Source organism: Perognathus longimembris, chromosome 21, assembly GCF_023159225.1.
Source record: "Perognathus longimembris pacificus isolate PPM17 chromosome 21, ASM2315922v1, whole genome shotgun sequence".
Taxonomy (NCBI): Eukaryota; Metazoa; Chordata; class Mammalia; order Rodentia; family Heteromyidae; genus Perognathus; species Perognathus longimembris.
This window is the reverse complement of record NC_063181.1, coordinates 28,786,796-28,801,556: the sequence shown is the minus strand read 5'-3', so window position 1 is coordinate 28,801,556 and position 14,761 is coordinate 28,786,796. Positions and strand designations below refer to the sequence as shown.

The following is a 14,761-nucleotide window of genomic DNA, read 5'->3' as shown; positions in this document are numbered from 1 at the left end:
ACCTGTATCAACGTTCTCTGGAGTATTCAGAGGAACTTATAACGCCCTCGGCCCCACGTCCCCGGCTCTGGTGAGGCTCGGCTTCCCAGAAGGCACCGAGAAATTGATGATGTTACCTTGAATTTGCTCATCAATGTCTCTCATATTGAACGTCTTAAGAGAGATTCTGGCATATTTTGGTGTTCCCATAGACCAGGTTTTGCTGATTTGGGAGAATAAATACTATGGATCCACTCAGAGTATTGTTCATAATATTGGGAAAATACTTCCTTTAGAACCTTGCCAAAGGGGCTGGGGAAATGGCCTAGTGGCAAGAGTGCTTGCCTTGCATACATGAAGCCCTGGGTTCAAGTCCCCAGTACCACATACACAGAAAACGGCCAGAGATGGCGCTGTGGCTCAAGTGGCAGAGTGCTAGCCTTGAGCAAACCAGGGACAGTGCTCAGGTGGCCCTGAGTCCATGCCCAGGACTGGCAAAAAAAAAAAAAAGATAAGATAGAACCTTGCCAAGACCTAATTTTGAGTTGATCCCACCCTTGAACTTTGTGGAATCTAATAATTGTGGATCTGTGGTTCCATCTTTTGCCGATATTTTGTGTGTGGAAAATGATGAAGAAGCTGGTTACCTCAGATATGGAGAAAGCACATGGAAAAAGGAGGATGAGGAAGAACTTGAATTTTTTCCTCCTTTGCAACCAGCTCGGGCTCCCCTGTCCCCTGCTGCAGGGCTGAACATGCGAGTGGAAAATGATGCACCTGTAAGCAAAGCTGCGATCGAGAAGCTGGCTGCCCTCCAAGATGAGCTCAATTTCCTTCGCTCTCAGATTGCTGCGATTGTGGCTATGAAGGAACTGAGTAGTTACAGCAACTCTGGTTCCTGTGGCTTGAGTGGTGTAGAAGGGACACCATTATCAGCTCAGCTGAGTGCTGAACCAGATCCATTTCCATGATCAGTGGTTCCTCCTTCGCCACCACCAGTTCCTTCTCCCCAACCTCCACGGATTCCCCCCATGCAACCTGGAACCAATGTTGGTGACTCAGATATTCCAGTAACTAAAATGAAAAGGCATCAGTCCAGTATGAGGAAGAACATTTATAATCATTCCCCAAACCAGAGAAATGCTGATGTTCCAAACATGTTGGATGCTCTAAAGGACATAGATAAAGTGAAGCTTCGTGCTGCCGAACGGTCACCAGGTGGTAGGCCCATTCATAAGAAGCAAAGACAGAGTTCACTGTTGGACCCAGTGTCTTTAATATCTCATGCGCTGAAGCAGAAGTTTGCATTTCAACAAGATGATTTCTTTGACCAAGGAGATAGAAAATTGGGAAGTTTCTCCATTTTCTAGTGAAGAAACATCAAGGTTTGGACAGTGATCTAAAGGAAGAAGAACAAGTACCAGAGCCAGAGCCAGAGCCAGGGGATCAGCCCTTGGAAGTGAGGTGGAGCAATGTGCCAAGTGTCTTCCACTGCCTTTCTGAGGCACATGTCCTCTGTTGGTGAGGCCTGAGAAGTGTGTCCTCTGTTGGTGAGACCAGAGGAGGACTCTGGGAATCCAGGTTTCTGGAGTTGGGAAGGAAGATCCAGAGTTAACTGGCCACTGAAGAGAGTTAGATCTATGGATCTTTTTTTTTCCTTCTGTGTATTAACATTATTGATGGTAGACTATATACCTCAGTATCTGAAACCAACTGTGACTTCATAATTTAAGTACCTTTGACTCTTTCAAAAGTTGTCAACAATCTGCTTTTCTTGGCTTCCAGCAACCTGGAGATTGTCAAAGAAGATGCAGTTGTTGTTTTTTTTCCATTAAGATAGTACTCATTTTATAGCTTTGAGCTTCTTCCTGACATAATTCTTAGAAATACATTCTGACCATTAAGTGCAAAATAGAAGTAGAATTTTCATGATTAAGTTTTGCCCACACTTGCTATGTAAATATGTATTCCTGACCTTTGTTTACTGTGATCCTTACTATGTTTATACTATGTTCCCTTGTAACTAAAGCATACAATAAATGGGCCATTTGAGCTTCCTCATTAAAAAAAAAAGAATATAGGAAATGCAGGCCTTATTCATTGGAAATGGTGTGGAGAGCCAAAAGCCACACCCCAAGTTGTAAGAGCATGAGAAGGTCCCTCCCTCTGAGTGGCACGAGATGTCTGAGAAGAGGAAAACACTATTTCCTACCTGAAAAAAATCATGAGTGACGTTGATACTGCTTGCCTTATTCTACATTGAACCTTAGCTTCAGGTACAAGTCATTAACATCTTCCACTCAGGCCTACCAATACCCTTAGCTGTGAAGCAAGCCACCCATCACTCATCAGGGACTTAGTCCTTTCATAGGGCTCACCAGAGTGGGCTGGTAGGGCTGGGCCAGGGATGGAGGTCTTACCTCTGTTTATACCCTGTTTCCAATTGAGCATCTAAGAACACATCACAAAGTAGCTGTCACTTTTTGAGAAGAGGGGAGACTGCTTTTAGCATTGGGCAAAATGCAGGTTTGGATGGGGTGGGTATGCATGATCTCTTACATGAAGTTCAGAGATTTATCTTCTTTTTAAAAAATCAGTATTTTCCTAAAGAGTATAGATCTCCTTTGTTATTTCAGAATGAATATCAAATCTCTGGGTAAAAGACAAGTTGAGTGTAATTCTGTTAGAAACTTGAGGGACTGAATTTTGAAATGAATTAGGATAAATAAATGACAATAAGAAAACTTGTATGCCACTGGGTTCGTTATATCTTGACACTACTTACAGGGTTTCACAGAAAAGTGAATCACTCTATTATAAAGTGGTTGGATTCAATCACTTTAATCAAATGAATTATGCAAAAATTACAAACTATAACCTGTGATTATCTTTTTTTAAAAACCTATTTTTTTTCTCCCAAGTTAGATGGTAATTTACTTTTTGTTCATAAGTACATTTAGAAAGGAAAGGAAATGACAGGAGAGAAGGGCAGTAAACTTTTAAGTAGAGTGCTGGTGGCTTACACCTGTAATTCTAGCTACTCAGGAGGCTGAGATCTGAGGATCACAGTTTGAAGTCAGCCTGGACAAGAAAGTCTGTGAGACTCTTATGTCCGCTAAACTATCACTAAAAGCCAAAACTGGAGCTGTGGCTTAAGTGGTAGAGCCCTAAACTTGAGCAAATAAAGCTCAGGGACAGTGTGTAGTCCCTGAGTTCAAGCCCTAGAACTAGCAAAAAAAAAAAAATCTTTTTGCAAAATTAGGTTTCCTAACACACACACACACACACACACACACACACACACACACACACATACACATTGCCTGATTAGAAACTAAAAATTTTAAGTAACTTTCTGGATAGAAGAACTATAAAGAGAGCCTTATTTTCTAAACATAGATTTAATTCACTTAGAATAAGAAGACTTCAGAATTAGATGTCAGTTTTTATATAGGTTACATAATGTGTTTGAATTGACCAGAATCTCTAAATTATTGTAATCTTGAGGACTCACAGAACAACCCAATTAATCAGCATAGCTGCAGGATGAATTTCAGATCTACCTATCAGGCAAAAAATAAGATATATGTTCCTTTCTCTGCAGTGTTTATTCAACTAATTGTTCAAAGAAGAGCTAAGTGTCATGCCAACGCTCAAGGACTTCCTTTCCTCTTCAGTACAATAAGGGATCTTCCTGGATTCTGAGGTGTCTCCTAAGATCTCATACTCTAGGCCTCTGACAACACAAGCATTAATCCCCAGAAGTTCTGTTAAACTACATGAAACACATAGGATGTACCTGCTTATGTGTCTAGATTTCTACCTCATTTTAGGAATGAATGAGTCATATTAGATGGCGTAGTCCTTTATAGAAACTGTGCTTGTGAAGAGAGAGCTGGGAACTTAAATTGCCCCTTGGTGACTGAAACTCAGCAGTGAAAAAATAAAGACTTAATAAATAAACATTAGGGTTAGCCAAGAGCTTGGTGGCTCACACCTTTACTCTTATTTAACCAGGAGGCTGAGCTCTGAGAATTGTGGTTCAAAGCCATCCTGGGAAGAAAAGTCCCAAGACTCTCGTATTTCCAGTTAACCACCAAAAAGCTGGAAGTAGAGTTGTGGCCCAAGTAGTAGAGAGCTAGCCTGGAATGAAAAATGCTCAGGGATCAGGAACAGCATCCCAAGCCCTAGGACCTGCACAACTGCAGCAGCAGCAACAACAATAACAACAAAAACAGGAGCAGTAGCCCCAAATTTTACAAGTATGAAGTTTCATAGTCACTGGGTCAGTAGCTCTCTCTTCCTACAAGGTCACTCAGGAAGTAGCAGTATATCTGATGAAGATGGCCTCTTTCAGGATCTTCTATGAGCTAAAAGTCTTTAGGACTGACTCCACCAAACACCAGTGGAATTACAAATCTAAAGATCATCCCAACTATTCATTCCCTCATTGTTGACTGCCACCCCTACAGAAGTAAGAAGCCTAAAGTGAATGATTCTCCACAGGTCAGGTGGGAGTTTAGTCTGTGTTAGTCAGCTTTCCATTACTGTAACAAATATCTGAGCTCGGGCTGGGAATATGGCCTAGTGGCAAGAGTGCTTGCCTCCTACACATGAAGCTCTCGGTTCGATTCCCCAGCACCACATATATGGAAAATGGCCAGAAGGGGTGCTGTGGCTCAGGTGGCAGAGTGCTAGCCTTGAGCGGGAAGAAGCCAGGGACAGTGCTCAGGCCCTGAGTCCAAGGCCCAGGACTGGCCAAAAAAATAATAATAATAATAATAAAAAAATAAAAATAAATATATATATACATATATATGTATATGTATATATATATATATATATATGAGCTAACTTGTCTTAGAAAGAGGAAAAATTTACTTCTCTTGACAGTTTCAGAGATTTTGGTCCATGGATGGTTGGTGCCATTGTTTTAGGGTAATTTATGGTGGGACCGTGTAGAGGAAGAAGCTCATCTTTTCACAGGAAGCAGAAGAGACAGCAGGGGCTGGGATCCCAGTGTGCCCTTCAGAGGCCTACCTTCAATGACCCAATTTTCTTCAACTAGACCTCATCTCCCAAAAGTTCCACCACCTCCAATAGTAGCACGGGCAGTGGACCAAGCCTTGCATACATGAGCCTTTGGGAGAACAACTAAGATTCAAACTATATTCAAGGCTGAAACTACAGCATTCCTTTTCACTATGGAATTGAGACTTGAACCTGGACTCTCAAGTTCATATGCAGTTGTTGGCCTTTGGAGGTGCCTAGGGTTTTCCTTATCCCACCCTCAGCCCCTTTGGGAAGGACAGTGCAGGCCACCATCTTCCTTTCCTCTTCCTAATGATGAGGAGGACCCATTGCTCACCTGAAATACTTCTTCTCTTGAGTTTAAAAATTAGAAGTAATTTGGGCTGGGAATATGTCCTAGTGGCAAGAGTGTTTGTCTCATATACATGAAGCCCTGGGTTCAACTCCCCAGCATCACATATACAGAAAACAGCCAGAAGTGGTGCTGTGGCTCAAGTGGCAGAGTGCTAGCCTTGAGCAAAAAAGAAGCCAGGGACAGTGCTCAGGCCCTGAGTCCAAGCCCCAGGACTGGTTAAAAAAAAAAATAGAAGTAATTTAAGTTCAATTCACTGACTCTGACAAAGGTTGAAATGTTGAGATAGGGCAAGATTACTATGAGAAATAAGATTATCCAAATCTTTTAGACTCTTCCTCTTCAAGGGATTCTGAAGGAGGGCTAGGGACATGGCTCAGGTGGTAAGAGTATCTGCCTGCAAAGTAATTCCAAGCCCTGAACTCAAATCCTGTTAGGACAGGAAGGGGGTGGGGCAGGGAGTTCTGAGGGAGATGTGGACAAAATATGCACAGCAAATAAATATTGCTTTTTTATTAAAAATTTGCCCATTATTTAGATTTAAAATAAGCTATGCAATATTAGTTTTCTTCACCACCATCCCCAGAAATCTTTTCTCCATTGTATGTGGAAAAAAACCACAAGACATTTATTTTTGTAGGATTTGCTTATAAATCCAGAGAAGGCATTAGATACAATTATAGAAAGACATAAACAGACAGACAAATCAACTGTCTGTACAGATGATTTTGGATTCAGTCTTGACCATGAAGTGAAAGTGTCTAACATTTGCAGGCTGAAATGCTTAGGAACATGTAAGTTCTGCAATAGAATATAAACAGCAGCAAGCTAACTTGGATCAAGAAAGGCAGGCTCTTCCACTTGGACTTCAACTATAGTTTGTTCTTTTGAAACCTGTCTAATGAGCTCACAAACTTCTCTCTCTATTAATTCCCTTAATTTTCCGGTAGGGACTTCTTTTCTTTTCTTTCCCACCATTCATTGTGCATCTAGGCAAGCACTTTACCATTCAATTACATCCCAGCCCCATCTTTTTGAGACAGGATCTCACTATGTAGCTCTGGCAGGGCTTGAACTCAAGCTCCCCCACCTCCACACCATTCCCCCAGTGCTACCATAACAGAGTCTTGACACTAAACCTGAAACTTCTGCTAATCAAAAGTCAATAGTCCAATGCCCAACGTATGATACTGTAACCTCTCTGTACGTCAGTTTGATAATAAAAATTTGAGAAAAAAAAATAAAAAAAAATTAATTTGAAAAAAAAAAGAATTATCAATGCTAATAAGAAAACAATAAAGATCACAGAACAACTTTCAAAAAAAAAAGTCAATAGTGGGCTAGGTTCACTGACAAATCAATAGTTGGCCTAATGGTAACATTTTATAAAACATATCCCTTTCTTCCATAATTATCAAAATTGATTTCATTAATAAATTGACAATCTACTGGAAGCCCCAACTGTATTACCAAAAACAAACAAAAAGGAAAACCTGAAAAGTCTAAAGACTTAGCAGTCAGAAAATGTGGAATACTTTAACAGAGTTGTTAAGATGTACTGACTTAAACTGATTTAAACAATCATTGTAAATTTATGATAAAAATAGAAATGAGGAATTTGGTTTCCATTCAGTCAGACTGTTAGTCTATTTGGACAACTAGAAGCCTCCATTTTTACCATTCAAAGTGCTGGCCTTTTGGCAGAAAAGAGAATGCCCAGAGTGTGAGCATTCTACACAGTGCAAGGAGGCCTCAACCAATGTTAAAAGTGGCTTGGAAACCACAGACTTGAGGCTGGAGAGGACTCCTGTCCTGGGGCCCATGGCCTACACAGGATGCTCAGCAGAGGTGTAAAATGAGGAAATGATAGCAATTTCTCAGCTAGCTTAACACACACACACACACACACACACACACACACACACACACACACACACACACAGAGCAGCCCTGGGCCTCATCAAAGTCCATGAAGACCAATGGACCCAGTACTGTCATTGATGGCTGCTTAGATGACTTAAAGGAGAGGTGACCCAGTTCTTCCAAGACCCAGGAAACCTGACTTAAATACACTCAAGTGCACTGGATAAAGAGCCTAGAAAAACACAATATTCCTTAATGGGTTGTGCTTGCGCTTGGTTGCATGAGGCACTGCCTCAGGAAGCTGGTGACTAAAACCTTGTGTGCTTTTGTATGGAACCACAGTGAGCATTCTCCATCCTTTCCTGAGGATGCTAAATAGAAGGCCTTTGGGAGTGGGGGGAGTCTTCATGAGAGATGTAGATTTTTAAGGGCAACCTTAGGTCATAGAGAACTAATCAAGCGCAAACAATAAGAAAATGAACTTGACAGTTAGCAAGTATCTGAGGACTTTATCAAAAAGCATTAGAAATGAACAAATTCACTGGACACTGCTAAAGGACGAAATCTGCAAGGTGGCATTGTGTGGCTGGGATTAAATTATTTATTCATTGTTAATTTATTTATTTATGGATGTGCAAATGACCTTGCTGCTGCAGGTGCTGCAGGGCCTCTGAAAAGACTGTGGTTTTTTTGTTTTGTTTTGTTTTTTTAGATTCAAGCCTAGAATATTGGTCCATTTAACCCATTCTTCCCTTAAGGCGAAGAGCACTGACTTTTATCTCAGCAGAGAGGAGGGGAAATGCAAGGCAGGGGAAGGATGAGGACTTGCACAGACCTAAGGACCCCAGGAGTGCAGCTTCATTCAGGATTCTGGGGACGCCTTCAAGCAGTTTAAATGTCCAACAAATTAGCAAATGAATGCTTATGTCAATATGTGAAAAAAATCCTTGGTTAGTCTACACAGATAAAAAAGAAAAAAAGAAAAAAACTCTCTGGGGAAGGCCCAGAAAATGCTTTTTTCTTTTCAGTGAATTTAATTTTTAAAAGTGGGTGGCACAGTGCTTCAGAAATGAAAACCCACAAAAGTTACACACACACACACACACACACACACACACTCTCTCTCTCTCTCTCTCTCTCTCTCTCTCTCTCTCTCTCTCTCTCTCTCTCTCTCTAAAGGGGAATAGCCTCCAAATGATTATTGGGAGAAAAAAGGAGGTGAATCCAGCAGTTATAGCTGTTCAGTAGTACTCTGCCCATCTTCATGAGTTCGTTATACATGGAGCAAAACAAATAATTACTTTGTTTGTACAAGGGCATCGTTTGTAGGGGAAATGTGAAGGTGAAATTGCTAATGATCTTACTTTCTTAGGGTTAGAGCAACAGTGATGAATAATGAAAAACTGTGTTCCTCTGAGCCAGCCAGTGGGGATGCTATGCAGGATGTGACCTTCAGGAAAGAGGACTCGTGCAGACATGAAAAGGACCTTGGAGGCAGTGCTGGGATTTGTCCTCTGTATGGAGGAACAAAACTCCTTGTATGAAGTATGAGCCCTAGACCAGAATCTACTTGGTAAGGATGCTGAGCAAATAATTTGACTTGGAAAGTGCTTTATTTCATAATGTGCAGTTGCTTCTTAAAGTGGATTAGAAATTTCTCTAGAATTATAAAGAGCGAAGCTTCCACCAAAGGAGGAATATGAGATGAGAACAGAATAGGAATCTACTTCAAATATAATAGCAAGATTTTATTTCCCATGTGTAGTTATTCTTGTTCCCTAAAATGTAATAGATTCGAACCAAAAGTACTAAATAAACTAAGAAGTGGTATGTGTGTTGGGAGGTGGGGGGATTGTGCTGGGCCTGGAGCTCAGGGCCTGGATGTTATCCTTGACCTTTTTTTCCCCTCAAGGCTAGCACTCTACCATTTGAACCATAACTCCACTTCTGGCTTTTGGGTGGTTAATTGCAGATACAAGTCTCATGGACTTTCCTGAACAGGCTAGCTTTGAACCATGATCCTCAGCCTCTTGGATAGCCAGTATTATAGACATGAATCACTGATGCCTGGCTCAAACAAACAAACAAAAAAACCTAACAAGGTCTACAGGAGAAAAAGAAATACACATAGGACTTTTCTATACCGTTGATCATCACTAAGTCATTTGCAACTATTTTGATAGTTTCACACTAATTACTAATTTCCTGAAGAAAAAAAAAATCACAAAATAACCTCTCCTTGTTAAACTTCTTGGATTTGCCTAAGAGCAGAGTCTGATCAGTCAAAAGTCAATAACAATGTTAAACCAGAGTTTAACAAAATGATTAATTCCTTAAGTAGGTTTTCTCATCCTGAATTCCACAATTAATTTTTCCATAATTTAATTTTTGAAGAGGAATTTTAAAAGCCTTCCATTATAGATGAGTTTTCATTCATAAAACGGGTACCCACTTAATTTTTCTAGGTAAGCCATTATTCTAAGTTAAAAATCATTTAATTTTAATACTAAAATTTTAATTTAGCATCTACTTTTAATTACTTCCATTATTCTAAGTTAAAAAGCATCTAATTTTAATAAAGGATAGAGTAAAAGGAGTAAAAGTGTAGATCTATACAATGCATTCTATTTGAAAAAAAAAAAAAACTACCTAGGAATACAGCAGTTTACTCTCCTAGTTTACTCTCCTAAAACAGAACTTGTAATTTAAAAACAAAAACCAAGTTTCCACACTTACCTGTGACTTTATGCTCTGTAAGGAACTTGCAAACAGGTTGTTTGGGATGGGAGAAGGGGAGAACTTTCTTCACTATTTATTTATTTTCTTTTCATCACTGAAGTTTGATTGACTGGAAAATGCTAGGACAGCAGCTGTGTAGTTTCATCACAATATTTATTTTTTCTGTTTATGCCAGTACAAGGACTTGAACTGAGGGCCTGAGTACTTACTATCCCTTCACATTTTTTGCTCGACTGGTGCTCTATAGCACTTGAGCCACAGCTCCATTTCCAGCTTTATACTGGTTAACTGGAGATAAAAATCTCATAGACTTTTCTACCAGGGCTGGCTTCAAACTGAGATCCTCAGATCTCAGCTTCCTGAGTAGCTAGGATTACACCTGCGAGCTATCAGCACCTGGATGACTTTGACAGTCCTTGTGAGTATCTCAGCTGAGGATTTCTTCCTTTGCTCAGGAACCTCTGGTTCCTCCACCATGATGCCTCCCACCCACTACACTGCTTCCTCTGCATTTCTGCTTTATTACCTCTTTATAGTGCTTGATAATAATAGCCCTTTTTTGGGCCAAACACTCTACTTACTGCTTTGCATATACTAACTAGTTAAATGCTCAAAATACCCTTCCTGGGAAGACTGAATTATTCATTCTTATTTGCAAATATAGAGTAGAGGCTCAGAGAGATCAATTAATGAAGTTCATACAACAAGGAAATGGTTCAGTTAGTGATCTTAGCCAGCTTACTATGTTCTGTGCTAGCCCCTTGGACAATTTGCATACGTTTTTCTGTCTGCCTCACGTTTGTTTCCTACAGTAGGTAAGAGGAGAAGAATTCCTGCCTTGCTCACCAATAAGTCTACAGCAGTTATACCAGGGTCTAGCATACAGTAGGTGCTCAATAAATTTAGTCAACTGACTGGCAACTTCTTTGCTACCTTTTAGCTTCCAAAGGCATTTTTCTGATTTAGACATTGCCAGATAGCCTATGCACTTCATTATGTTCACATGACAATGTGCAGAGAACCAGGTGTGCCCTTTAGGTCCTTCACTCTTTTCAGGTTTGGAGTGGGGTGAGAATTCCCATTTCTGCCATAAAAAAATCAAATACACCAAAACCTCAAAGTGTACATGTCTCTGAGATGAGAGAAATCATTGATAAAGGAGCCAGAAACACAGGATGGAAGAAAGACAGCTTCTTCAACAAATGGTGCTGGCAGAATTGGCTATACATGTGCAGAAAACTGAAGTTAGATCCTTCTATATCACCCTGCACCAGAATCAATTCTAAATGAATCAAAGACCTCAATGTAAGACCAGAAACCCTAAAAATATAACAGGAAGGACTAGGTGAAATACTGGGGCTCTTTGGCACAGATTGAAACTTCCTAAGTAAAGATCCAGAAACACAATAAATCAAAGCAAAGCTGTATAAATGGGATTGCATCCAACTGAAGTGTTTCTGCATGGCAAAGGACAGAGCTAGCAAGATAAAGAGAAAGCCCACAGAATGGGAGACGGTCTTTACTAGCTACGCATCAGAAAGGACCTCATATCTAAAATATACTTAGAGATAAAAAAAAATTACACTCCCCAAAACAAATCCTCTAAGGCCCTTTGCTTTTAGTAATGTTTTCCAGATACGGTCTCACACTAACTGCCAAGGCCTGCTTCAGACCATTAGTGCCTGTCTCCACCTCCGAAGTATCTGGGGTTATAGATGTCAAGTAAAATTCTGGGCCCTTCCCTGAGTAGATAAATACACATATGTAAATCCTGGTTAGAGTCAATTGTTTAACCCAGGGCCTTGTACATGCTAGCAAGAGATCTACTGCAGACTTGCATAAGGCAACAACATATAATGTTTGCAGAAGTGCTATTGTAAAGTCTCACTTAGAGACAAAACCAATATTTTATCACTATACTGGTTATAGTCGAAAGGGGGTAACATAAGTTATTAATGCAGAACTACATTATAGCTATCTGAAACTCCAATGTATGGAATTAGACAACCTAATGTCTAAAATTCTAGCACTTATTACCCTAAACTTTTGTCATCAATGTGTCTGGTTGCATTGATTATATGCCTATTTATTTCTTCAAGCACTTTAATGCAATTTAAAATAATATTTTCATTATGTTATTAGGATTAATAAGTATAAGTTTTACTATGTATAATGTTTCAACATTTTTTTGTTGGTCGTGGGGCTTGATCTCTGGGCCTGAGCACTGTCCCTGAGCATTTCAGCTTGAGGCTAGTGCTCTACTACTTGAGCCACAGCACCACTTCTGGTTTTCTGGTGGTTAATTGGAGACAAGAGTCTTAGGGCCTTTCCTGCTCAGGCTGGCTTTGAACCTTGATCCCAGATCTCAGCCTCCTGAGTAGGCATGAGCCACCAGCGCCCAGCTTGTTGCAACTTTTTTTTTGTTTTACTTGTTTTAACAGGTTTTCTCTCAGAAAATCCATCTCATTAAATTTCACTATTTAATAATAATCAATATATTATCAAATATTTAATCAGATATACAAATTTGAACTTATTGACTAGTCAATACATGTTAATGTTCATTTAATACAATATGTTTTTTAAAGAATTATCACCAGAGCTAGGCACCAGTGGCTCATGTCTGTAATCCTAGTTACTCAAGAGGCTGAGGTCTGAAGATCACCTTTCAACAATAGCCCAGGCAGGAAAGTCTGTGAGACTCATCTCCAATAACTACCAACAAGCTGAAATGAACTGTGGGTCAATGACAGAGTACTAGCCTTGACAAAAATGCTCAGGGATGGTACCCAGGCCCTTGAGAACACACACACACACACACACACACACACACACACACACACACACACACACACACACAAAACTATCATCAGCCTGTAGTATCTCATTCTTCATCCTAAAAAGAAAAACCTTATTGCTAAAATCAAAGCACATGACATTCTGAAATTCTTTTCTTAGATAAGATAATTAAACAAATGAGATTAATCTGTGAAAACCAAGAAGATAGAAGAACTAGTAATTCATTTATCAGTAAAACAGTTGTCTATCAAGCCATTCTAAGACTTTTGTTCAGACCTGAAAGCTAACTACCTATCTTGCTTTTCTCCTAAAACCAACAATGACAAAACTACCTGAAAAGCCTTCTAAAGTGATGTTTCAGGAGAAAAGTATTTTAAACCCACAAGAACCCGGAGAACAGTAGTGAACATTGCCTTCCCATGACTTATCAACAAGATTTTGATGGTGAATATGTTCATAACGTTGGCTGTGGTTGCCACCAAGTGCCTCGTTTACCTTTAAATACTGTTAATGTGTCATGCGTGCAGATGGAGGGGTAGAACTGTGCACTAAAGTGGGGGTTTTAACTCTAGTACTCCACAGAGTCACCTTTTACCTGCCAGTTCAAAAGTTCCATCTGTTTTCATATAGAATATATATACTAAAAAAAATTCAGTCTGTTAAACAGCCTTACTCTGATTCAGCCTCTTCAGATACTCTTGTGCTGTGCAGCAGTGGCTCTGTGTGTAAATGCTATGCACTGAGGAGACACAAAAAATATGTGTACAGGATAATGCCTCATACCAATCAGATGTCCATTTGTTATTGTGTTTGTTAACAACCCTTTATTTCTTGGTGTTATAAACTCCACTTAAAACTGATTAAAGCCTCATTCTTGTCAAAAAAAATTTTTTTGATGTTGAAAAGTGGAGACATAACAGTGCTAAAACCCCAGCACATGCAAAGACACATGCAGATAAGAAGGAAGTGAATTCACAAAGAAAATCGCATCTGGAGGCAGGATGCCTTGTCCAAAAAGAAATGCACTCACCAGGCACTGGTGGCTCATGCCTGTAATCCTAGCTACTCTCGAGGCTGAGATCTGAGGATGACCCTTTGAAGCCAGCCCAACAGGAAAGTCCATGAGCCTCTCATCTCAAATAAACTACTCAGAAAAAGCCACAAGTGGCACTCTGGCTCAAGTGAGTACCAAGAGGCTCAGGGACAGCACCCAGGTCCTGAGTTCAAGCCCAAGGATTGGCAAAATAATAATAATTATTATTATTATTATTATTGTAATATGGAGGTCAGATCTGGCCAGTGCCATCATTGGCTGTTGAGGGGTGTCAGATTGACTCCATCTCTGATTAAAGAGAGCAGAAGCCATCTTCACTAAGATCTCCCCAGCCCTATCCAGGGAAGTTCCCCTTGGCTGTGATAAGATTGTGTAAAATGCTTGACTGCCTGAGGAGTGGAACATTCAAGGTTAAACCTGTGCCCTCCCATGAATAGGCATATCTGCCTGCATCATGTGAGCCCCGCCAAATCCAAGCACCAAGCCTAACTAAAGTGATAGGTTGGTTCAAACAGTAACTCTGAGAAAGACTGTAATTCCATTGGCCACCTTTGTGTGACCTGGCATGCTCTGTAAGTGTTGTAACCTCATTGGCCACCTGCGTGTAGCAAGCTTGACCATGTGGTATTTGCCTTTATAACCCAACCCCCAGCGTGGCCCAGGGTGCACAGTCCCAGCTCCCGAGTCTGGGCCGTGACCCTGGCCGGTCAGTATACTTTTTACTTCCCCAATAAATCCATCTTTTAACTTGAGACTGTCTCTGAGTGGTGGATTCTTGGAGTGATGGGGGATTCCCCTCACCCTTGGACCCCATTACAATTATTATTTTTAAAAGAAATGCACTCTTTACCTGACTTTTGTAACGGTGACCCCACTCTACATCATCTTTGTAGTAACAACAAAATATTTTTTAAAAAAGAATTTGGATTCATCAGGCAAAAGAA

At 40.2% G+C, this 14,761-nt stretch overlaps 1 pseudogene; it reads left to right on the top strand.

Moving 5' to 3' along the window:
- Positions 1–7: 7 nt before the first annotated feature.
- Positions 8–14,761, top strand: part of LOC125339377 — a 17,981-nt pseudogene continuing 3,227 nt past the window's right edge.